General features: G+C 39.0%; 1 protein-coding gene across 3 annotated transcripts in view; it reads right to left on the bottom strand.

Annotated features, from left to right (window-relative positions):
• IL1RAPL2 (interleukin 1 receptor accessory protein like 2) overlaps positions 1-25104 on the bottom strand; it is a 1211101-nt gene extending 1185997 nt beyond the window's left edge. Inside the window, exons 1-2 of one of the 3 annotated variants that reach the window (XM_045051172.1) lie at positions 24904-25104; positions 24066-24307 (exon numbers count right to left, since the gene is read on the bottom strand). The gene's annotated coding sequence lies outside the window, so the exon portion shown is untranslated. The other 2 variants (XM_045051173.1, XM_045051174.1) reach the window with 2 other exon arrangements.
• Positions 25105-25541: the final 437 nt, after the last annotated feature.

The following is a 25541-nucleotide window of genomic DNA, read 5'->3' as shown; positions in this document are numbered from 1 at the left end:
ACATTTAAAATATTCTTTTCTCTCTATGTAATCCTAGAAATGTTCATGAAAGATTAAATGTTATTTTCACCCAGCATTCCCACTAGTGAAATAAGTAGCTACAGTGCTTCAAAAGGAGACTCCCAAAATGTAACTGGCAATGTTTCTTACCTCTGAAGCATATATAGCTTCATAAAGATATGGAGAAGAATTTGAGGGTTTGGGGAAATGCCTTGTGGTTACAGTATAAGAATAAAATGGAGTAAAAACCTCCTAGGTTAAATTCTTGAAAGTACCACAATTTCTGTGACTTTCTGGGCAAACTTTAACTCTTTTTGTGCTTTAGTACCTAGCCTATATTAGTGGAATTTCTTCAAATGTTGGACTAGAAAGGGTATTTGGGAATGTGAAAGTGTGTGTTTGTGTATTATCAATATACATCGTCTTGCCCTCTACTGTGTTACTAAAGTATTTAGTCAGTAGTCTACATTGGCAACTATAATCAATTTTCCATCATCTTGGAGTTGATAGTCTCAGTTTTTCATTTGCAGGTAAACGATAAGACCTATATGGTAGGGGAGGTTGGAAACAAAGATGGTGTGTGCAGGGAACAGTTCAGGATGCATGTTTGTGTGTATCTACTGAATGGGTGTCTTTTATACTCAAAAACCAGATAAAATAACATTTTTTTGTTATGAATACTTCTGCCCCACTGTGTTACTTCAAATCACACACACACACCAACTAATCTTTGACAAAGCAGGAAAGAATATCCAATGGAAAAAAGACAGTCTCTTTAACAAATGGTGCTGGGATAACTGGACAGCAACAGGCACAAGAATGAAACTAGACCACTTTCTTACACCATTCACAAAAATAAACTCAAAATGGATGAAGGACCTGAATGTGAGACAGGAAACCATCAAAACCCTAGAGGAGAAAACAGGAAAAAACCTCTCTGACCTCAGCTGCACCAATTTCTTACTTGACACATCTCCAAAGGCAAGGGAATTAAAAGCAAAAATGAACTATTGGGACCTCATAAAGATAAAAAGCTTCTGCACTGCAAAGGAAACAATCAACAAAACTAAAAGGCAACCAACAGAATGGGAAAAGATATTCGCAAATGACATATTGGACAAAGGGCTAGTATCCAAAATCTATAAAGAGCTCACCAAACTCCACATCTGAAAAACAAATAATCCAGTGAAGAAATGGGCAGAAGACATAAATAGACACTTCTCTAAAGAAGACATCCGGATGGCCAAGAGGCACATGAAAAGATGTTCAATGTCGCTCCTTATCAGGGAAATACAAATCAAAACCACACTCAGATATCACCTCACACCAGTCAGAGTTGCTAAAACGAACAAATCAGGAGATTATAGATGCTGGAGAGGATGTGGATAAATGGGAACCCTCTTGCACTGTTGGTGGGAATGCAAATTGGTGCAGCCGCTCTGGAAAGCAGTGTGGAGGTTCCTCAGAAAATTAAAAATAGACCTACCCTATGACCCAGCAATAGCACTGCTAGGAATTTACCCAAGGGATACAGGAGTGCTGATGCATAGGGGCACATGGACCCCAATGTTTATAGCTGCACTTTCAACAATAGCCAAATTATGGAAAGAGCCTAAATGTCCATCAACTGATGAATGAATAAAGAAGTTATGGTTTATATATACAATGGAATACTACTTGGCAATGAGAAAGAATGAAATATGGCCTTTTGTAGCAACGTGGATGGAACTGGAGAGCATTATGCTAAGTGAAATAAGTCATAGAAAGACAGATACCATATGGTTTCACTCTTATGTGGATCCTGAGAAACTTAACAGAAGACCATGGGGGAGGCGAAAGAAAGAAAAAAAATGTTAGGGAGGGAGCCAAACCATAAGAGACTTTTAAAAACTGAGAATAAACTGAGGGTTGATGGTGGGTGGGAGGGAGGGGAGGGTAGGTGATGGGCATTGAGGAGGGCACCTGTTGGGATGAGCACTGGGTGTTGTATGGAAACCAATTTGACAATAAATTTTGTTTAAAAAAATCACACACACACACAGGTATTTTAAAAAATCATATGATGTCTTCTAAAGCACAAAAAATTTCAATACAACTCCAGTTTATTAAACAAAACCCAAAAACCTAAAATAATTCCCATACCTCCTTTAAAAATAATTTAGTTTATACCCATGATATAGTATCTGGTCTCATTCTTAGACAATATCAGAACTTTAGGCCTTGAAGGGAAGAGGATTTCTTGAGATTTCCGGTAGCATAAATAAGATATATTCCCAGATTCTATTAAGTCATACACACAATTGTATTGCAGATAAGAGAAACATGTTTCATAATTTAAGAGTAGCAATACTTCTGTTTTGATATTATCATAAAGAAATTACTTTTGTTCACAGTTTTATCTGACCTTCATGCAGAAACTGATTAAAATGTTTTTTCCCCACAACAATGACAACTGTAAATGAAAGTTGAAATGAAAAATATGGCCTAACATCACTTTATACGACCTTTCCTGTTTAAAAACCACCATCACATAAGGAAGAAACCTAAGAAAGCTCATTTCCTCTTCTACAATAAACAAAATTACATAAAGTAAGGGATATTTCATCATTCATGACAGCAAGTTGTCACTTCCAGGGACAGTTCTGGTGTAGCTTGGTGAGTATTTTATACAGCGTATTCAAAAGTATTATTTGTACTGAAACGACTCATGACTTACAGCTAGGAAAAAATGTAGAAATAATCTGATAGACTATGGTATATTTTGTATGCATGCTGTGGGGGCACAAAGGTTCACTGTAGTGCTTGTTCCTTTTGTGTTTCTATAGGTTTTTGTTGGTGATGGGGGGCTTGGGGGTGGGAAGATACAGATGTTTAAGCCTCTCCTTCTTTGCTGTTTAATGCTAGCCCAACACTAATAGTATTTGTGTTTTCCTAAACAATTATAAAGTCAAAGGAATGGAAGCAGATCAACCATATTGCCTCAACTCATACAGCAAAGAGAATGAAAATAAGATGGTTTCTAGGTAGGTCAGAATAATTTCAGACATTTGTCCAATAGTCTCTAGAATATATTTATTTTCCTTTTATGTGTATCCTTTCTGGTAATTGGATGTGGAAGAGTCCTATATTCCTAGAAATTATTGGAGTTCTGAAAAATGTCCTGGTCTGGGACTATTTTCCAGAATAGAGGTCAATGTGTTCCATCACCTGTATATTAAAGGTACTCAATGGGATGCAAGGAAGCGGTGTGAATAAATTGAGGGAGCAAAATCATCTCATAGATAGCAATGTAAAGCATAGAATCATGGGCTTTTAACTGTTAGAGAACGAAGTAGTTAGTCATCTAAAACAATCTATCTCTTTGAAAACAAGTCAGAAAATCGAGGCCAAAAAGCATCTGTGTGAAATCACACAGAGGCAGAATCCAGCCTGGAACCCAAATCGCTTGACCCACAGCCCAGCACTATTTTGGCACCCTTGGTCATGCTAAGATTCAGATCATAGTTTGGCTTTCCTATTATGTGCCATATTAAAAAAAAAAACACAAGAAGCTCATGTACTGATGTCCCTTTCTTCATCACTGCAGTACAAGGTTTAATTCTATTTAGATGGAGGAAGAGGGAATATGACTTAGAGCTCCCATCATTTTTTTGAGAATGTTCCATCTAGATAATAAGAATAGGTTCATTCATTCAAGAAGTGGTGATTTTCTAATGAGTACTATCAAAAGCCTTGTGGTGAAATATGCAAAACTAGTCTGATAAGCGTGTTAAGGATAAAGACCAAACTCAGGCTAATATGGATGGTAAAGAGGGTAAATAACATATTAATTTGAATTTACTTAATCTTTATATGGTCAATGCTAACAATTTGTTTGAAATAAGACCTGTTTTCATTAATGTCAGTTAACAAATGATAACTTGTTAAAATCTCAGTGAATCTTTATTTCACTCTAGGAATAAAGGCTAAATCTGATAACTAGTCTCAAAGTAGAAAATCTTAAGACAAACAAGGGGTTCACGTTCACAACACAACATTCTGTGTTTTTTGTTCTTCAATCTTTTTGTTATTTTTGTTTTTCAATCTTAAAAAAATTAAATCACTTAACCTATAGCATATATCCTGGTTCATGTAATTGCTAATGGTTTGCCTTTACTGAAGATATTAGTCCTATTTAAGTTATTACACAACAAGTATTGCTTACTAATAATTACCAAAAGAAACTGTCCGTGTCATAAAGTGGAAAAGACTGCATAAAGCCAAAGAAGACATACAGATGACCAACAAACACATGAAAAGATACTCAGCATCACTCTTCATCAGGTAAATACAAATCAAAACTACAATGAGATACCACCTGTCAGAATGGCTAAAATGAACAACACAGGAAACGAGTATTGGCAAGGATGTGAAGAAAAAGAAACGTTCTTGCACTGAGTGGGAATGCAAACTGGTGCATCTACTCCAGAAAACAGTATGGAGGTTCCTCAAAAAATTAAAAATAGAACTACAATATGACCCAGTAATTGCATGACTAGGTATTTACCCAAAGGATACAAAAATACTGATTTGAAGGGGCACGTGTACCCTGATGTCTATAGCAGCATTATCAAATTATGGAAAGAGCCCAAATGTTCACTGACTGATGAATAGAATATTATTCATCCATAAAAGACAATGAAATCTTGCCATTTGCAATGACATTGATGGAGGTAGAGTACATTATGCTAAGCAAAATAAGTCTGTCAGAGAAAGACAAATACCATATGATTTCACTTATATGTGGAATTTAAGAAACAAAGAAGATGAATATGGGGGAAAGAAAATAAAGGGAGGCAAACCATCAAAGAGACTCTTCAGTATAGAGAACAAACTGAGGGTTGCTGGATGGGAGGTAGGTAGGGGGATGGGCTAAATGAGTGATGGGTATTAAGGAGGGCACTTGGTGTGATGAGCACTGGGTGTTATATGAAAGTGATGAATCACTAAATTCTACTCCTGAAACTAATATTACACTGTATGTTAACTAACTAGAATTCAAATAAAAACTTGAAACATTAAAAAAATCAAATGGTATTAAGAGATGAGTTTGTATCCATATGACACAGAATTGTAAACTAACCTTGGAAGGGCATGTGGGTGGCTTAGTCAGTTAAGCACCCTACTCTTGGTTTTGGCTCAGATCACAATCTCAGGGTTCGTGATATCAAGCCCCACATTGGGCTCCATGCTGAGCAGGAGCCTGCTTAGGATTCTCTCTCCCTCTTTCCTCCCCCCTCCCTGCCACTGAAAATAAACTTTTAAAAAACTATTAACACTAACCTTTGAGTGTTTTCTCCAAAATGCAGACTGTGAACAGCTATATTCTACACAAATGAAAAAAATAAACACCTTTTAATCTTTATTTGTGGAAATCATGTCTTAGAAATAATATTTTTCTCCTCTTAAGAGTCAAATTGAATGCATAGCTCAAGAAATATGGTTGTCCCTTAAGAGTCAAATTGAATGCATAGCTCAAGAAATATGGTTGTCCCGTGGCAAACATTCAGGTACTTTCACTGCTCTCTGAAAACTACAAGTAAAGAATATTTAGAACCCAAGATTCCAAGAACTTAAGAAATACAGGAATCTGGAGAAATAAATAACTTACTTGTCTTCATGAAGCTGTCCATCAACCTAATTTAGTTTACTGAACTTTGCCTAGCATACTATTTCAAAGAGATCACATTTTATTTTAAATTTTATTTGAGAGAGAGAAAGAGAGAGAGAGAGAGCACACAGGGGAGGGGCAGTGATGGAGGGAGAGAATCCCAAGCAGGCTCTGTGCTGTCAGCACAGAGCCCCACATGGGGCATAATCTCTTGACCTGAGCTTTGATCAAGAGTCAGATGCTTAACCAACTAAGCTATCTAGGAACCCCTCAAATAGAGCATGTTTTAGAAGAGTTAGTTCTATAAACTTCTATGCAAATTTCCCTGCAACACTTGAAAAACCTGAAAGTGAACAAAACTTGTGAGGATCTAAGGTAATTTAGGATTCTAGGTTCCAGAAGTATAAGACTGAAGATTTCTGCTGCATTTCAAAACGATGGACTTTCAAGAATGCATTTCCCTTAAGCTTTTCCACACAAGTGCTGATCCTGGGTATAGCCTAGACCACAAGAATTTGCAACTGGAGGATAAACAACCACACAAACTTCTGTCTTTTACACATTTGTCAGAAAGTTCAGGGGTACCATTGACCTGAGACAGGGCTCAAAAAGAAGAGAAGACAAGAAGCCTAAACAGGGTATGTCTGTATGCAGGGGGCAGTTATTAAGCCATGTAGGACTTTGCAGTTAGTGGGTTTTCAAAATGCTATAGAGAGCTAGAAATAAGTATGAATGGAAAGTTCTATTTCTACAATGAGTAGAGAACCAGGTGTTGTGCAACACAGGCTAAGGACAAATGAGGATTCAAAATTTCTGAAAGCCCTCATTTTTCTCTTTTCAGGTATGACAGAATGAAAATGTATTTCAAAGGAATCAAATAAAACATTTTGTCACTAAAAAAAAATGTCACCAGGTTCGTTAAGTACCAGTCACATAATGAATGGCTAATAAAAACTCTATGTAATCCTGCTTCCTTTTTCCTATGGTTTTCTTGTGGCTACTGGCTGGTAAGCTCAATTGATTAGGTCACAATGCTAATGACCCAAGGGTCAAAGGTATAATTTCTCTTGTCAAAGGCTCTCTTCCCACATAGTTAATTGTCTTTTCTCTTTCATTCTATCGCTACAAACTATATATGCCTTCTGCAGCCACCTTACAATTACATGCCCTTTGTCAGGAGGTAGAGGATACACTTCTGTGCTAATTCCTTACTGTGACTGAAAAAATACTTTATAGCTTGTGCCTTTTGTTCCACTGAAAGTGAGTCAGCAGCATTACCTGTGTGATGTGGGTCATTTCAATGGTACCTTGGCAATCTTAAAAGATTATTGCTATAGACAAATGCAGTGAAGAAGGGGTATGTGTCTTAGTTGGCTTGGGCTGCTACTAAAAACTTCCATAGACCAAGTGGTATAAACAACAGAAATTTATTTATCACAGTATTAGATGCTGACAAGTACCAGATCAAGGTGCCAGCAGATTAGGTTTCTTGTTGAGTATCCTCTTCGTGGCTTGCAGACAGCCACCTTCTCCCTGTGTCCTCAGATGGTAGAGAGACAGTGTGTGTGTATGTTGGTGTGTGTGCCTGCCCCAGAGTTCTTGTCTCTGTCTCTCTTCACATAAGGGCACTAATCCCATCATGGGACCTCTATCTCTATCCTTAGAAATCATCTAAACCTAATTAACTCCCAAAGTCCCAACTTCCAAATACCATCACACTGGGGGGTTAGGGTTTCAACATATGAATTGGGTGGGAAGGAGACACAAATGTTCAGTCCATAACAGGGTGATAATGTGATTCCTCTGTAGCAATGTTTCCCAAAGGGTGCTCTGTAGACCACCAGCATTCAAATCACCTGGAGTTATAGTCAAAATGCACATTCTTGGGCCCTCCTACCAGATCTAAGTAGTAGCACAATTTCTAGAGGTGAGACTTACAGTTTCATTTTATAATAAGTACCCTTCCCCCAGGTGATTATAAAATACTTCATGTTTGAGAATCAGTGCCTAGAGCAGTAGTCCTTAAGAGGTCACCATCAGAACACCCAAGGACCTTTGTTATAATTCACATGCCTGTACCACAACTCCAGGCCTACTGAGTCAAAATCTCTTCTGAGGATAGTCCTGGGCATCTGTGGTGGTGGTAATAAAAGATTGCTAATGAGATGCTAGCAGACCATGCACTACCTCATTTAATCCCCACAACAACCCTTTGAGATAATTACTTCATTATGCATAGATACTGAGGCAGGCTCACAGAAGTGACCTGCCCATAATTACAGAGCTACTAAGCAATGATCTTGCAGTGGTGCATTCCTGTGTGGAATACTGTTGCCCTAGAGATTGATTTCAAGTCCTTTCAGGGATACCACATTTTATAAATTCTCTGATCTCTCACATGGTGAGGCATCCAGAGCCTAAAAGGATGCTGTCCTTTCCTTCACTGTGTTCAGAATTGCGGAGCTGTTTTTCAACAACCTAAGAAGGATTAACTGAAACTAAACTAAAAAAAGAATAAGTGTTCAAGGTTCTTTAGTCAAATGCTTTCATTCCTACTCAAAGGAAAAGCACAGAAAATTGCTTTTAGAATTAAGAAAGAAAAAATGCTTACACTTAGACTCCAGATTTTTCCAAAGCAAAAGAAGTAGAAAGCCCATCACACACAACAAAATGCTTTGGGTCAAATTAAAGCACTAAAAATTAATGCTTATGTGATAACCTAGATGCTTGACTTTGTAGCCCAAAGAAAATTCTTGTGGTGTTCAGATAAGTTTTTTGTGATCTGGCAGCTGGCTACCGCAGGAGATGAGGTTTCACAGTCCCAATAGCAATTTAGTTTAGTAGAAATAATTGAAGAACTGGGAGGAGCCAGATACATTAGAAATTTAGAATAATTTAAGCCATATATCGTAAAATACTAACCTGAGAAACTTGTCCATTGAAACTTAGGGCAGCATTGGGGGAAAGGGGGTATCTTAAAAGCAGAACAATCTACTGTGGAGATTTTGGAGGGAGGAGCCAAAAGAGCAGAAGGGAAAAATACATGTGCACCGATATCTACTTTAGCCACTTTTCTCAAACTAGGGTTCATTCTGTGCTACTTTCAGCACCATTTGTCTCAGAATCTCCCTCTACCTCTTCAGTTACAAATGCCCTGTCATCTGCAGCACTTTTTTTTAAGTTTATTTATTTTAAGAGAGTGAGTGTATGCACATGTGTGAGTAAGTGAGAAAAGGGCAGAGAAAGAGAGAGAGAATTCCAAGCAGGCTCTGTGCTGTCAGTGTGGAGCTGGATGCAGGGCAAGATCCCACAACCATGAGATTATGACCTGAGCGGAAATCAAGAGTCAGACACTTAACCAACTGAGCCACCCAGGTGCCCCTGCAGCACTTCTAATTAATCTCCCAAATTGTTAGGCTCTACATTTCTGCCATGGTTTCAGTTATACTAATAACACAGAAACTTACAAAACACCAATAGAAAAAAAAAAGCAAAACATGTTTATATCACCACTAACCATACTCAGGATTGATGTACTGACTGAACTTTGCCGTGACCTCCACAGTGGAAAGGTGCCCTGAAATTGGTCCATTTTATTATTTTCTTCCTCCATCCCTTTTTGGCCTCTCACTTTACATGTCCTCACTGTAATCCTTCTTCCACTGTGTCACCTCCTATATAAACATCCGTGTTTTGTCATAGCTTCTACATTTGAACAACCATTCATTTTATAGACATTACAAGTAAAATACATGGTCCTGCAAGGAATATTACAGTTGTACTTTAGGTCTACACACTCTATGATGTCAACAAGAGAGACACAAGACACATTAATTTACAGTTTTGTGTTCAGCAGCAGAGCCATGTAATATTCTACATATATTTAGTTCTCCAGAATGTAGCTTAATCAATATGGCACTTCAGGCAACCTGAAATACTGAGGGCAACATAAAAGTAAGATTGTCAGACCAGGAAATTTTATGTCCACTGATGGGAGTTTAACTGCTTTGGAAGCAGCAGGAGGTATATATATTTGGAGGATTATAGTAAAGTCAATGATAGGAAAAAGTCAAGCTGATGTGTTTAAAAGGTACTGAGGGAGAGAGAACTCTGTGCCTCATACCCCAAGGCAGGGACTTCCAGATTCTAGTCCTTGCCTGCCAACCTTGAGCACTACAGTGGCTTCAATGACATTTTCCACCTCTGAGTATCATTAGGCATTTATAAAGTGAATGCCCCACATAGGAAAACCTGCAGTACCACTTTGAGCCAACCAGTGACACTCTCTGTGTCTCAGTTTTGGCACCTGCCAAGTAGGGTGGGCAGTTAAACTACCTGCTTTTAGATGTCTTTGAACCCTATGATTTTAGCACCAAGGTCTGGTTTATCTTGAAGGGCTGTTCCAAGGCTCAATTGAAATATTTGATATATGAAGGCTATAAAAGCTTTAAGGTTCTATACAAATGTAAAAGTGTTTTCAATTATGCATCTCCAAATATAACCAACAACTTGCACGTGCTCTCCAAAACCAAGAAAATGGACTTCTGGGCTTCGATTTCTGATTAGTCCCAAAACATATGATTTTACTTTGTTCCAATTTTCAGAAGCAGAAGAGCAAAAGGTTCAAATTATGATCTTTATTAAGAAGGTTCTAAGCCATTTAGAAATGCTGGGCACATAAGTGGCTAGGCCAATCTTTTCACTGCTGTGTGGGCCCCCTGAATAGCTTTTACTGTGAAGACTAATAAAAATGATAGGAGAGTTGAAACTGAGCAAAATTAGATTAAATTTCAATCTATATTCTGCAATGCTTTCTGATGGGGAGGACACTTTCATGTATGCTTCTAATCTCTTTACATGGTTTATAGACCAGCTATTAGTTAATAGGTTTTGGCATGAGGTTAATATTTAGGTATTTGAAAATTCATGTGCTGCATGCCTGTGTGTATATAGCAAGGAGCTGAATCTGCATATTCACTTCAGGAACACTGAATCCAAAGGCAAGCCTAGAATCTTATTTGCATGAAGGAAACTGTTCAGATGCCCAAGTGAAACACTGCAGAAGACATTCTTTTTATTAAACAAGCATCCATTAAGAACTCAATAGGTGCCACACACTATCTAATTGCTGGAAACAGAAAGATGAAAAAGAAATGTCCTTATCTTAAGAGCTGATGCATTCTAAAATAGAGAAACCATGGTCATCTCCTGTGACACTAAGACTTATATTCAGAATAAATAATGGAAGGTAAAGATACCCAAACCCTCCCTGAGGTGGTGATAGGGATATTTATCAGTACCCTAGGAAGAAGGAATTTAAGAATATACTTGGAATTTTTATTCAATCTGATTTACACTACTTTCTGACTAAATAATACACTAGGGACATTCTATTTATTTTGATATACCTTTTTCAAGGCATGCACACTGTGCCACTATTTACACAACTACAAAAGCAGGCAAGGTCAAGAGCAACCATACCAGCTGCTGTGGTTGGTTAATGGACAAAGATGTTCAAATGTAACTAAAGCAAAAGTAACAAAGGATTACATACTAATGGTGAACAAATTGCTTCAGAGTACCCAAGTAAATTCAATGAGATGGACCCCTAAAACCCATCTGAGGTGGGAACAAAGAGAGATTGAAAATGTGTGTACATAAAAAGGAGACTGATAGGGGTACCTGGGTAGTTCAGTCAGTTAACATTAAGCATCTGACACTTGATTTCAGCTCAGGTCATGATCTCACAGGTCCTGAGTTAGAGCCCCTCATCAGGCTCTGTACTGACAGTGCAGAACCTGTTTGGGATTCTCTGTAACCCTGTCTCTGCTCCTCCATGTTCACACATGCATGGACTCTCTCTCTCAAAAATAAATAAACATTAAAAAATAAATATTTTAAAAGAGACTGATAAAACTAGCATGAGTTTGATTTTCCATTCATATTAAGGGTTGGTATACTTTCTTCCAACATGGTGAACAGGCAACAAATAATTTTAGTTTATAATTATATACATATACATATGTATGTATATGTATACACACACTTTAGATGGGTGAATTTATGGTATGTTATTTATATCCCAATAATGTTAAAATATATATATATATATATATACACAACATTATATCTCAATAATCTCAAAATGTCAATAATATATATATAACATTATTGAGATATAAGTAACATACCATAAATTCACCATCCAAAGTGTACAAGGCATTGGTTTTTAGTATATTCAGAGATTTGCTTAATCATCAATATAATCAATTTTAGACATTTTTATCACTCCAAAAAGAACCCTCATACCAATAGTTACTCCCCATTGATACAAATCCATGCCCCAAGCTCATCCCCAGACAACAACTAATATTACTATCTCTATTGATTTTCCTATTCTAAACATGTCATAAAAATGGAATTATATAATATATGGCATTCTATATCTGGTTCCCTCCACTTAGCATAATGTTTTCAAATCTCACCCATTTTGTAGAAAGTGTCAACATTCCATTCCTTTTCTATGGATGATTAATATTCCACTATATCTATATACCACAATTTGTCTACTTATCAGTTGATGGACATTTGGGTCATTTTCACTTTTTAGTTATTGTGATAAATCATATCACTTCTTACATTAGTTTCTAATGTACATATAACTAAGCACTGGTCCAGATATTAAAAGATACCATTCTTGATTTCCCAATTATTTGCCAAGTCACCCAAAATTAATAAAACATATATAGAAAAACCAGATAATAGCTCTTCAATAGGTACATAATAGACACTTGAATATTTCCTGATTTCAGTGAATCAATGAATGAGAGAAAGGTTTCCTTCAACCCCTACTTCTCCTTTCAGTCATATCCTTATCAGTGCCACCTGGATACTATGTCAAAAATATTAGAGCTGGAAAATAACACAGAGTCCAGGATTCATTCATTTATGATTCAAGACCCACATATATCAAAAACACCAAATGAGCTTTTTAAAAATATCTATTGCTGTCCCCCCACCACTTCCAGAGAACCTAATTAATTCAGCAACTTTTGGGGATGAGGCCATAGGAAGCTGCCTTTGTAACAAGCATCCCAGGTAATTCCATGTATCCTAAAGTTTGAGAATTATGTAGTCCAACCTTTCCATTCTACAGAAAATTTAGAACTAGCATGGGGAAGTGACATGCTCAAGGTCACAGAGTATGTCAGAGATAAAAATCACAGGGAGCTGAGTTATGAATCCCAATATAGCATTTTTCATTACCTTGGGTACCCTCCTTTGTCACATCCTCACCTTTTCCCTGTGAATAGATACTTCTCTCACAGACTTGCTCTATAAGTGTCTGACACATCTTAAATGCTCAAAAGTTATCATTTTTTAAGTTTTGTCCTGTGTGAACCAGATAATAAAAGCGTCTTCTATTTTGGCACTGTTTGCTACAAGTATAAAGTAGCAAATATAAGGCCCAAGAAGAGAATACCAGACCCAGGAGGAAGGTCTGTGTGGTTCCTGACCCAAATGTTGAAAAAAAGCCTAACTGGAAAATTCTCCAACCATGGGCTTTTGGTGTCCAAAGAAGCTGTTTAGTTACATTTCCTATCCAAGGTTCTGAAACCATTCTGTACCCCCACTGTGATCTATTTAAAGGAGCCAGCTCCTTTTAGAAAACAGTTTCTGCCAAGTTTTTGATCAGAGGGAAATCATAAAGTAGGTGAGATTCAGCCATGACTAAAAGGTAGTAGAAATTTTTCTAAGTGAAAGTTGACGTGCTTATTAAAAAGATAGACTCAGGGCAAACCCATTACCATGAATCATACCATCCTCATTGCTCTGCACCTTAACTTTTTTTTCCCTGATGTCTGATCTTATTTGTTACTCTTAGAACATCTCTTTTTTGACTGGACCTGGATTTAGAGGTAGAAGCTCTCAGAGAGGAAAGCCTCCATCTCTTGGAAATCTGCTCCTGGTGTTTTTCTTTGGCCTCCTTCATTCACTTGGCCAAAAGCTTAGCATATTCTGCAGCCTCTTCCTTATTTTTCTTAGTACACTGCTTCTTCAGAGCAATATACTAACATTTGTATTGGAGGACATGTGGAGTAACAAGATGCTGAATCTTGGGCCCTCTGGTTTTAGGTTTCTTACCCTCTTGTTTAGGGGCCTTCTCACAACATACCGACAGACGTCATCTTATTTAGAGAGACTAAAATGTCTGCAGATTCTGTGACCTCTTTTGGGCCCCAGGCAATGAGGCATAGTAGTATCAGTGAGCCCAGGAATATCCTTCTCCCCTTTTTTCACAACGATCAAGTTGAGAACACTGAGATTGGTGTCCATAATGCACCCCAAACACATTTGTGCTTTCTTTCTCCAGTCCTCCCTAGTCTGTAGCAGAAGTGCTCCTTACTCAGCAGCAGGTAGACACAGCCATGAGACAAGACACCCTGCTTCATGAGGAAGCCTTGTTTGCCATTGCCACCACTGATTCAGACAATGTAACCCTTCAATTCTTCACCCAGAGCATCAGCAGCAACTTCTATGGTCATACACTTCTCCTAAAAGATACAAAGTTTGGACTCATCTACCACTTCAATGAGTTTCTGGCAGCCAGTAACTGGGAAAGAGATGTTCATCTTAATCCTAAAGCAGCTTACCACCTCCAAGGTGCCACAAAAGACAGTATACCTTAACTTTTTGAAAATTATTTTTTTCAAATAGTTATATAGTACTACAAGATTAACATAAAACAGCAGTATTCTGCTCCCTCCTCCTGAGTCCTTCTTCCTAAAGACAATTTTGAACTTTTTAAGCTATTTCTTTTCTTATTTATCTCCATGGTTACAAATAATATGCTCTTAGTTTTACTTAATTAGCCAATATTATATATTATCTATTGACTTCCTAATATGGAAGATAATGACCAGTTACCTTCCCTCAATTCTTCAAATGTAGCTATACCAAAGTTTTACACGATTAGGAATATTTACTTCCAAACTAAATAGTATATTATAAATTAATTTCCTTTCTTATACAACTTTTTGTTTTCACTGGAGTTAGTAATTGTCTCATTTTTATTTGAGGGAGCTTTCATTTCACTTCTTTTTTCTATGTGAAGTAGCAGACAGTGTCAACTGTTGAGTGAGTAGAGAGGTAGTTGAAAAGGGAATTTGAAATAGTCAGTTTGGGGTTAGGGGGAAAGAAGTCATTAGTGAACACAGAATATCTAGGTAACATTGAGGGTTCAAATGAGGTGAAAAGTCATGAATTTATAAGTGATACCAGTCTACATAACTGTGTGATTTTTTTCCAACGGTGCTCAATTGTAAGAAAGGAGGCAATGAACAATTAATCCAGGGCTGAGTTTCACCAAAACGATTCAATGGAAAGAAAAGGATGGACAATGGAACAAAAGTTGAAGATATCAAATAACAGAAGTGAAATGAAAGCTCTACTTCTTTCCACCACACCGTTGAGACACACACATACACACACACGTATATCTTTCTCCTTGGTTATAATGGAGGAGGGTCCTTCTTCTGTATAATGTTAACCTATATGCCTATAAGGATAATGAAAGACATGAAATTCCTGAACACAGAATCCAGAATTATTTACTTTGAACAAAACACTAAGAATTAGAGGAGTAAAGGAAAGGAGGGGAAAGGGAGGTGAGTGCACACACAAACTCACATGCAAGTATAGAGCTAGAAAGTCAAGTATAACAGTGAAATAAAAGATGACAGGATCTGCTTGAATGGGGAATATAGCTTGAGATAAATGGTGAATATTTGGAATAGCTACAATGGAGAACTGTTGGGAGATAAAGCTTAATAGGCACATATAAAAAGTCTTCCTAGCAGCTCTGGAGACCCCAGATGAGGCTGGAGACCATACACTGGTTGTGGCACTAGACCTGATAAAAGTATGATTTTCTGTAAGGATAGTTCAGCCATAGATGTTGGAGCATAGAAAGTGGTGGTTAGATGGATCCAAGAATGGTGGTTGGGTAGGTGGGGGTATGGGCAGGTTTAGTGACAAGATGAATCTAGAATTAGATAACGATATTAGCAAGAGGAACATACTACAAGGTTTAGGCTGGGTAAGAAAGGAAATAATATCACAAAAGGGTCACAAGGCTTCTCACTAGGCTCAACTTGAAAATAATTGTACATTTTAGGTTCCAAAGCAAAAGGTTCAGGGGTATTCCCATTACTCTTTTCAGTTGCAAAATGCAGTTATCTTTCTATCATCAGACTGCAAGTAACACCTCTAAATAATAATTGGGCTTTTGATTAATGTGTATCATAGTACTAATGCCTATTACCTTTTTAAAAAAGAAAAAAAAAAGACAAAATAGAAGAGTTGAAAGAGTTATGTCCATGGCACAATCTGAGGCTTTAAGTCAATTTTAATATCATGCATTTTTATGATTATAGAAGTAACATACCCTAATGTAGAAAATTTGAAAGCTACACAAAGGAACCAAAAGAACCTCTTATAAAAGCCTTCAGGAAAAAGAAATAACTAAATTACTTTAGCATATATATGTATATAGAGTTTTGTGTCATGTTTAAATGCAATGGTTTCTGGAGCTAGACTGGCTGGGTTCTTATCCCAGAACAGTCATTTTAATAGCTATATACAAATAAATATATATGAGATTTTTCAATACATATATATGAGATTTTGGTCACAGTCCTTGGTTCAAACTCACTATCAAAACAACGTATTAAATAATTGTTGAAGATGTGTCATAGATACATGCGGTTCGTATTATTCTTCCTAATGTTGTTTATCATATTAACCTTAAAAAGTTTTAAAAAATAGTCTTTTCCAATGAGTATTAAAAGGTCAGAAAGAAAAAAATATATTAAACAACCCATTAAAAAGGGTATTAAATAAGAATTTGGGATTAGACCTTAGGGAAATAGACTTTTTGTATCCTAGAAAGCTGAGGCAGGTGTTTTGCACAGGGTTATCCAGGCATTGATCTGGCTTTCTTTCCCCATCTGAGAGTGTGCCCTTGTTAATGCTGAGTTTGATTCAAGAACCAGAAGAGTCTGTTGTTAGTTCTAAACATCCCCTTAAACGGAAGTTCACAGATTATTAATACAAGTTTTTTTTTCTTTTTTCAGAATGGTGACATAGACTCTGAGTATAGAAAAAACAACAACAAACTCATGTTTCAGGGGAAAATCAGCTATATTTTCAGACCTGGCAGGACTATTCCCTGTACAGATAGTGGCACTAGCAGGTATATATCTATAGGGAACTAGGGACCAGGGTAAGTCCATGATAGGATATTCTGCATCTGCTGCCACCTTATGAAGCTTTCTCCCTAAGTAAATCAGGACATTACAATGTGTGGTCCTTTCCCCACCAATCCGTAACACCAGAAATACTGCAGGTGTTATTAGAATTGGGATGTGATATACTGCAATAAGCATATGTTGGTATGTATGTATTTGTAATATAAAAAAATAAGAATCCAAATAACACTATTATTTGGGGGTGGTTAGCTGATGGATAATTATATTTTGGAGTAAATATAGGTCTCAATCTATCACATATTGTGAATATTTGTCCCAATTTGTCTTTATGTTACTGTTGTGTATTTTGCACATATACGTTTTCAATGTTAAATAAAATGACTCATTTTTCTTGTTTCTTCCTTTATTTTTATTATTACAAAATCCTTCCATGTCACTTTTATTTTACTCTAGCTATTACATACTTTCCTTTTTTTCACATTTAACACTTGAATCCTTCTGAAATTTGCATCTGACTAGCTTATCTTGTCAATGATATAAGCATAAAAATAAGTACAACCATGCATTAAGTATTTGAGTACTGTGTGCTGAGATCAGAACTTTATATGCATTAATATCACATATGCTTTTATCATTGTCCCTGGAAATACAAATAACTAAAATCACATTTTTATTTTTGTTTAATGTTTATTTTTGACAGAGAGAGAGACAAAGTGTGAGCAGGGGAGGGGCAGAGAGAGAGGAAGACACAGAATCCAAGGCAGGCTCCAGGTTCTGAGCTGTTAGCACAGAGCCCAAACTGGGACTCGAACCCACAAAGGAGATCATGACCCGCGCTGAAGTCTGACGCTTAAATGATTCAGCCACCCAGGCGCCCCAAGCACAAATGTTTTTTTAAAAGAAAATTCCAAATCCCTCCACCTATAACTAGCATTTCAGTGAATAATTTTCTATTCATTTTCATATGCTTATATGCACATGTAGATGTACAGAAATACACAGATGTATATAGAAATTGTATTATGCTGTGTTGTAACCTGTCTTTGCCATATCAATTCATATCAATAAATATAGGTTTACATTATCTTTAATGTGTATGTAGTAACTGGCTAAAACAGATCTCAATTTACCTAGTCAATCCACTATTAGAGCCAGTTAGGTTGTTTATGGCATTTTTTTTTTTTACTATACACAAAATGTTAATGAATATTCTTATATATATATCTTCTAGCACTTTATCTTAGAATAAATTCTAATTAAATTGCTAGATCATAGAAGGTATATACATTTTACATTTTTATACAGATTGCCAAATACACCTCTGGAAATGCACCAATTTAAATGGTGCATTAGATCACCTATATTCCCACAACCTTACCAAAACTACATTTTAAACTTTCTCTAATCTGATAGGTAAAAACTATTATTTTTTACTTGCAAAGTGAGTTTGTCTATTGGTATTCCTCTTTTATTAATATTCTGTTCATAATTTTTCACCATTTTTCTATTAGGACATTTATTTTTTTAATTAATATGTAGGAGTTATTTATATACTAAGAATATCTACCCTTTGTTATAGGTCACAGATATTTCCTAGTTTTTTTTGCCATACAGATTTTTTGAAGGTAAAATTTACTAATCTTTAAGCTTTGAGTCTTCATAAAATGATTAGAAAATCCTCAATCTCAAAACTATAAAAATATTATAAATATGTTAAATTATAACTAAATAAAATCTAAAATATAAAATATTTTCTAGTACCTTTATAGTTTTTTTTTTATTTAAATCTTTGATCGCTGGAACTAATTTTGATCTAAATTCTGAATATACACATAGGCTTATTAAATTTCCTTTAAATGACTAGTCCTGTCCTAATCACATTTATTGGAAAAAAAAAATCTTTTCCCCCAGTCCACAGGTATGAAATGGCTCTTTATTGAAAAATCCATAGTGTATTTGGAAATAGTCTACTATTTCCAAAGAGACACTGTTCAGTTACACTGGTCTGACTGCCTCCACACAAGTACCATAGTATTTAATTAGTGTTATTTCTAATACAATTTATATGTGAAAGAGCAAGTTCCTTGTAATTATTCTTCAAAATTTCATCTGGAATTTTGGTGTTTGTTGTCATATAAATATCTCCTTTCTCCCTCAAATGGAATCAAAGTGATTCTTATGTTACTGATTTGTGTTCTGAGAGGGAAGGAAAGTGGCAACACTATGGCATTAAAGACTGTGAATAACTCTGCACAAAAACATAAAAAAAGTTGCCTTTGTGAACATGTTTCTAGATGGAAAAAAACATGGAGAACCCTTGTTGCGCAACAGCACTACCCAACAGAACTTTCTTCAGCAATGGAACCGTTCTATAGCTGCACTTTTCAATACAGTAATCATTCGCTACATGTGGCTACTGAACAGTTGAAATGTGGCTAGTGTGACTAAGGAACCAATTTTTTAGTTTTATTTCATTGTAACCAATTTAAATTTATACAACCATGTATTTATTGGACAGAGCACTTCTAAAGCCTAACTATTAAAAAAAAATCACTGCCCTATTATACTGTTTCATAGCATTGGTGGATCATAATAGATTTGACAATTATTTAAACTGAAATAATTTAGATAGATATTTTCAATAAATGTTAAGGCTAACCCTGAGATCACGATGGCAGTTCAATTAAATATATAATGGATGGCCCCTGTATGCATGGCACTCTTGCAGAATAAGGGACAGATATCATAGCCTTCAAGAAATTTAAACTTTAGTAGAGGAGATAAAGTGATAAATAGCAATAATGTTTTCAGAATAAGGTAAGTACCATAAAAGAAGAATGGACAAATTATCAAGAGAGTTTCAAGAAGGGAGAAATTATTTTGGCTATGGAGCATGAAAGAGAAATTAAGGAAGGCTGCATGAAAGAGGTGTCACTTAAACTACTTGAATATGGTTCATTCTCAACAAGCAAAGAAGTAGAGATGGGAGAAGGAGGAGAAAGATACTCCAAGTTAAAAGAATGGCATAAGCAGAGGTACACAGTATGGCTAACAAAAGTTATGTTGGATAATGGTGAGTTGCCTGGTCCAGCTAAACCATCATGTGAGCAGGAAGGTATTTAATGTATCAAGCAATTATTGTTAGAAACTCTCAGATTCCATAACAATCCACACCACTTAATATCCACTCACTAGGTATCAGTGCTCTTAAGAATTAAATGGACTTCAGGAAGATTAGTCCTATTATGCAGGATATAGTGAATTGGAGAGCAGACTAAAAAAAAGAGTCTTTTATAGCAGGCCAGGTCAAGGACAGAAGGGAAGGGAGGTGAGGTAAAGAAAGAAAGGGGGGAAAAAGTAAAGGAAAAGAAAGAAGGAAAGAATCTAAAGGATTTGACAGGGAGTGGTAGTGGTAGGAATGTAAAGAGAAAACCTATTCCAGAGACAAAATTCAGGACATTTAATAAAAGATAGGATGCAGGAGACAGGAATGGAGGAGACATTCAGAAGTCACAGATGAATGAGATTGAAGGGAAAGGGACGCCAAAATAGTGTTTGAATATATTTTACATGCCAATAAAACACCCAGATAGAATAAAGCAAGCCAGGCAAAAAGCATTTGAGAACTCAGGAGGGAAGCCAAGGTACTGCTACATGAAGAGGTCAGATTAAAGGAGGAAAATAAAGCAAGAAGAAGGGTAAAGCTTGGCTCCTTGGCAGAGAGAATATGTATTTATGTTACTTGATCAAAGATTTGGAGCTATGTCTGTGACTAGGGAAGAAACTGACCAAAGAGAAACTGACCCATAATAGACTCACTCCAGTGCCTCCAAGCTCATTGGGAGCCAGTTCAAAGTGAACCAGTCCAGAGTCTGAATTCATAATAGCTTTAGCCAAATGGACCCATGCAGTACATCTCTGTATCAGGCCTTATATTGGCCAGGCATGTTTCACTTTGGCAAATCCCTTGGCACTGACAGCTCTGAGGGTAAAGTTAATAAGAAGCTTATTTTCAAGTCCTGTCTCAGGATAATTAAGGTACACATTGCACATTTAACATTTATTTCTCCTTCTCCACCAGGTTAGCTCTGATCATGGCTTTCTGCTATAAGCTCAAGAAATAATCCTTAGGGATTAAGGGGTGTGGGCTACTGGCTACAGCTAGAAACCAGTCCTAAAAAGCCCCATTAGCCCACACCTTGAGGTTTGGTGATTTTTTTCTTACTTTTACACCTTTTTACTAAACAGCTGAAACTTAGGATTCTTTTTTTTCCTTCTACTTGGTTGTGGTGCATTTTCATCAAATAGCTTATGGCACTTTTCAAATGAAGAAGGCAACGTGTGTATTCTTCTAACAGTCCTGGCTATAATCAATCAGTACTGTAGTAGTTACAGAAATCACCAAGTACAAAGGAGAAAATGTATTTTTCTCCTTTAACTTTCATCATGCTGCAACAACCTGTCACAGAATCTACTACAGACCAAACTGCACACAGTGACGATTTCCTTTAAGGGACAGATGTGAACACACAATTCTGTTTTACTGAGCATGTGATCACTTCAATCTTATTTTATTTCACCTTCCCTGCCTTTCCCCCTCTCAAATGGCAAATGCTTTACCCTGAGCCACTTCAGTGAACTATGCAACCCAACATAATTGGTAATGTGAAGTTTATTGTTTTAAATGAAATTGGAAGAGTCACTTAAAAATCCACCTCTTTTATAAGGCTGGACTCTTTGGTATATGTCTTCTTAAAGCTAAATAAAACTTCCAGTAGCTTTGTACCTATAGAAACACATGCCAGGTGGGTAATTTGGGCTATTCTCCAGATAGCCACACCATCCTTTCACCTGGCAAGCAGCATATGCTTGTTTGGACTGTATCACCAATTACTGACACGCAAGAAAGTTCTACTCAATTAAAAAGCCAGGTCTCAGGAAGCGAATGGGTAAATCAAGACTCAAACCTGATTTCACCTGTAAAAACCCTACATCCCACCCCCCCATGTCTGACCAGTGCCTTTAGCTTCTTCATAGAGAGGGCTTAGGAGTCCCATAGAAAATGATAATGGCCCATTGCTCAACCTGAGTGAAGACCACCCAGAAATCTGTGAGGGCAGCAGTGACCATACTGCAAAGCCTCGCTTAAATCCCCAGCCCTAATGATCTGAAGGCCTGTCCTTGGCCTATCAGGCAGAAGCAAACGCTGCCAAGGCTGCGCTGTCACTGAGGAAGCTTTGGTTGCTTCCTGCCCCTCCTTCTGACCAGACCAGCTGGAGCTAGAATAGGGGAACCAGGAGCCTTTGGTGCCAAAGCCTTTTACTCACCCGTAAATGCTTTCTATTTAAATCATCTGCTTCCACCGCTGGTATTGCAGGCTGTCTAGCCCAAGGTAGCCCCCAAATTGGAGAGCGCACATGGTGAGACAGCAGCTCAGAGTTGGAGCCACCGCATGGGTCAAGACATCTGTGGCCAAATAGGAGTGCCCCTATAGTAGGGGTTACTCTGCGGAGGGGTAGAAAGGGTGAAATGGGAGCAGGTAGAAATTTCCCCTGAAGACTCTGGGTGAGGCATACCTGGGAATTTTACTTCTCCAGGCCCCATAATTGTTGCCTAATTCCTGTCTGTGGAAGTAAGGAGCTCTGAAAAAAACAAAAACATGTTCTGAGATGCAGGACCCACAGAAGTTGAAGTGCCTATTACCCTGTTGGGAAAGAGCCCAGTTGTGCAGCATTGCATGAGCACTATGTTTCATCCAACTCCTCATGAAAGCCTGATGGTGTCAGTGGGGAAATGGCCCCCAGTCCCCACACCTGTCCTGGACACTTAACTCCTTCCTTCCCAGGGGCCCTGTAACTGAGGTAGCCTTCCTGAGGCTGAAATGGCAAGACCTCAGGGACCTGTCTTTTCCTTCCTCCCTCCTTCCTTACTTGAGGTCTGATGCCTAGCTGTGCCACCTGTTCAGTAATCCACAACTTCTCTCCCCTGGCCAGGAACAGGGAGAAGGATTTCTTCTTGGAAGTCTACGGAAGGTGGGATTGAATGTCATGGTGGGGGGAGGGGGTAAATTATTCCTGAATAGACCCCTCAAAAAACAAAACACCCATAATAGTCCGAAAAGTAGCTTTTAGCTGAGAGGTACTTTTCTAGCACTTCAGCCCAGCCACAACTTTTGTAGGTGGCATAGAGAAAACCTTAAATACCCCTTTGCTGATTTTTCCCTCCTTGGTCCCTGGGTCCCAGAGATGGGGAAGAGGAGAGGTTGTAGAAACCAGGAGAAACCCTTACAGCAGAGAATTATAATACACACTTCCTTTGCTAGGTTTCTTTGCCAAAGCATTTTTCTTAGACGTCTGACAGTAACAAATCAAGTTGGTTTCTCCAATCCGGACCCAGAGCAACAAGGCAGGTCACACTGAGTGGCTGTCCCTCCTCACCCTTTCCTCCCTCTCAAGGGTTCCTTCTGGAGAAGTCTGAAACACTTAGGGCAGGTGGGTCCTCTCCAAGCCCCTAGCAATTGTTCTGATAGGGTCACTCAACCTGAAAAACCGGCTCAATGGGGAGCAGGGATTCCTGTGGGGAGAGAAAATTGAGGGTCCCAGATTCTGCGCTGGGGTCCCTTGGGTTTTGAAGGCGGGTAGAGATGGTCTCAGATCACCGAGCTCTCTCTTCTCCCCTGCTTGCTGGGAATCCCCCAGGAGCTGGAGCACATCGCTGCTCCTTCGCCTAGGAGACTCCTTGAGCCCTATCCTTGCACCGTTTGCTCTCCAGGCGGCAGGCAGAAATGTGGGCAGAATCAGAAGAGCCCAGTGGGAAAGTGCCTTCCAGGCTACAGAGTCCCGTGTCAGAAGCAGAAACCATAAAGATAAGGTCGCAAAAATGCAACGCAACTGCTCGCCTGCACCTGGCAGGCAGCGCGCGCTCCTTCAAGGCGAGGAGCCCCTGGCCTTGGGAGTCCCTAAACTTTCTGGGAAAGGTGAAGGGAGAGAAACAAAACTGTCAAGTGTTTCCAGGAGCAGGAACCAGGGCTGAAGGAGAGGTAGAATCTCTGTTGGCCGCAACCAGCCTGCTCCCTTCTGCCACCTGAGAGCCTAGCACATTCTCTCCTCCCCAGCCAACTGTCCCGTTATGCACAGGAGCATTACCTGAGTCTTGCACAGCAACCGGCGATGTCCAGCAGGGCTCAGGCATGCAGTTCCACGTCTGGGGCGATGGGCCGCAGTCCAGGGCTAAATGGAGAGCTGGGTTCCAAACAGTGTGGGCTTGAGCTTCCAGGGAGAAAAGGGAGGCTACCCAAAGGCGATTGGAGCTGAAGGCGGCTTGGAGGAAAACGTGTCTTCGAGAGCAGCAGACGGAGCAGCCCCGCGTGTTTTCTCCACTCCCGGTCCTAGCCAAAGAGAATGCTAGGAAACTTGTCCCCACCCAGGGAGGATTTCTAGACTTCAGGAGAGCTTTTGTGGACTTTAGGAGGAGCTGGGCAGGGACAGGCTAAAAAGGGTTCCTAAATTACTCTTCCCCTTCGCTAGAACCTCGGGCGCCTCCTCTTGGCTCCGTGACCAGACTCTTCTAAGTCGCCTGCCTCTCAACCTCTTCCTTTGCGACTTTGCTTCGGAGCAGTAGTGCTCCAGCCACACCTTGTCTTGGACAAATGGTACACCGAGAGATGCAGGGGCCTCAGCCTGTGGTTCTGTCTCTTCATGAGGCACGCATGCCCTAAAGGGCAGCAGCCCTACCGCCCAGACCGCAGCGCAGGCTGCAGGTGCGAACTCTGCCTGCCCACCTCTCTCCCTCCTGTTCGCTGCTCCAGGCTTTCCCCCGGAACTCTCTCCAGTCTGTGCGCAAAAACCTACACGTCCCCCCCTCGCTCCGAAGAGGGAGCAGCGAGCGCCCTGGAAGTGCGCTCCAGGCTCGCGTTACATTCTGCCACAGCTGTTGCTGCCTCCAAAAGGCCTAGAGTGGGGGTATGAAGGTAGTGGAAATCACCTAGAGCTGCGTCTCCGACGCTAACAGTTTGGTGCCTCCGGGCTGACTGATTGCACCGGGAGGGAGGTGGAGATTAGAAAGCACCGGTCAGGCGCGTCACGGAAAAGGGTTGCTACTGCTCCTCCTCTTCCACACCCTTTTGGATTTGGGAGCTCGGGGAGGGAAGGGGAGGGAGACTGGGAAAGGCTGCCAAACCCGAGTCCCCCATCCCCGGGTTTAAAAAAAAAAAAAAAAAAAAAAAAAAAAAAAAAAAAAAAGCACTTCCCTCTTACCTTTCCTCGGAGAAGGAAAGTGCGTCCCGGCAGCGCCGTCTAGTGTCCGTACCAGAGTAGGCCGGCATACAGAATTGGGGGGAGCGCTCAACTGAGTGCAGGCGTAGGAAGCCACAAAGCAAAGTTTTTCAGTAATCCTGGTCCCTAGTTCCAAACACTGAATAGGCATCTAGCTCAACCAGGAGTTTACCAGCTTGGTTCCCCCCAGGCAAGAAGTTAATATTAAAAACGCAGTCCGGGGGCGCCTGGGTGGCTCAGACAGTTGAGCATCCAACTTCGGCTCAGGTCGTGATCTTGTGGTTTGTGAGTTCGAGCCCCCAGTCGGGCTCTGTGCTAACAGTTCAGAGCCTGGAGCCTGCTTCACAT

Source organism: Felis catus, chromosome X (genome assembly GCF_018350175.1).
Source record: "Felis catus isolate Fca126 chromosome X, F.catus_Fca126_mat1.0, whole genome shotgun sequence".
Lineage (NCBI taxonomy): Eukaryota > Metazoa > Chordata > Mammalia > Carnivora > Felidae > Felis > Felis catus.
The sequence above is the reverse complement of the archived record's forward strand: the minus strand, read 5'-3'. Positions and strand labels throughout refer to the sequence as shown.